General features: G+C 44.2%; 1 protein-coding gene across 1 annotated transcript in view; it reads left to right on the top strand.

Moving 5' to 3' along the window:
* Nucleotides 1-1233, top strand: part of LOC103131082 (heat-stable enterotoxin receptor-like) — a 25424-nt gene that overhangs the window by 5265 nt on the left and 18926 nt on the right. The window lies entirely within an intron of this gene.

Here is a 1233-nt window from a genome sequence, read left to right as displayed (position 1 = left end):
ACGTGATCCTCTGCAGCAGCTCTGATTGGCTCAGCAATGTAACGTGATCCTCTGCAGCAGCTCTGATTGGCTCAGCAATGTGACGTGATCCTCTGCAGCAGCTCTGATTGGCTCAGCAATGTAACGTGATCCTCTGCAGCGAGTGATGGCGAAGCGGGGCGTCATCACGACTTTACACAGGTGTCTTTACTTCCGCGGCAGAGGCTCCGCCGAACCCCTGGGGTTCATCGAACCCAGGTTAAGAACCACTGGGCTAGAATAAACTTCTGTTATCAATATTTTGAGCAGATTCTCAGTTGGATTTTGGTCTGGACTTCGACTAGGACATTCTAACACATGAATCAGCTGTGATCTAAACCATCCCATAATATTTCTAGCTGCACGTTCACCCGTCATCCCACAGCATGATGCTGCCGGATCTCTGGACCAGAACATCTGACTCTGTTTACTGGTCAGGATTATTTTTAGAGGTGTGGAAGTAAAGAGGGATGAAAACATGTAAAAAAGTTGATTNAGCTTTCAACATCTAAATCAGTGGTTCTTAACCTTTTCTGAGGTACCAAACCCACCAGTTTCATATGCGCAGTCACTGAACCCTTCTGCAGTGATAAATAAAATATGACTTTTTTCCCCCCAAATTCAAGACATAGGGGTGACCCAACTAGAGTCTAGTTGGGTCACCCCAAGATCACCAAGTCTTCTTAAAAGGTAGAGTCTCTGAGAACAGTTCTTCAAAATATAGTCAGTGTTTTCAGCAAAGTTGAGCTGACTGTCCAGGAACGAACCAAGGTACTTAAAATCTGCCACAGTTTCAACAGGTTGGCCATCGAGAGAAACTGGAACCACTTTAAGGTCGTTTAGATTATTTAATTAGCTCTACATTCTTAAGAGAATGAAAAATGTATAATAAATAATAAAGACTTTGCTGTATTCTGATTTAGTAATGAAATTATATTAGTTGTGTTACCACCTCCACGCCACTAGAGGCAGTAGCAACCCCGAAAATATGCGACTAAGGAGCAGATTTAGAAGTACACCGAAAGCTATGGTGAGTTTAGCTGAAGTAATTAAAGACACAAGTTCAAATCCCTGCTGAGAGTGAAACTCCTTCAATCAGGGCTCCTCCGCAGCGCTGATTGGCTCAGCAATGTGACGTGATCCTCTGCAGCAGCTCTGATTGGCTCAGCAATGTAACGTGATCCTCTGCAGCAGCTCTGATTGGCTCAGCAATGT

The sequence above is a fragment of the Poecilia formosa genome, unplaced genomic scaffold, assembly GCF_000485575.1.
Source record: "Poecilia formosa unplaced genomic scaffold, Poecilia_formosa-5.1.2 Scaffold716, whole genome shotgun sequence".
In the NCBI taxonomy this organism is placed as follows: Eukaryota; Metazoa; Chordata; class Actinopteri; order Cyprinodontiformes; family Poeciliidae; genus Poecilia; species Poecilia formosa.
Note: the sequence above shows the minus strand (reverse complement) of the source record. Positions and strands in the feature narration are given on the sequence as shown.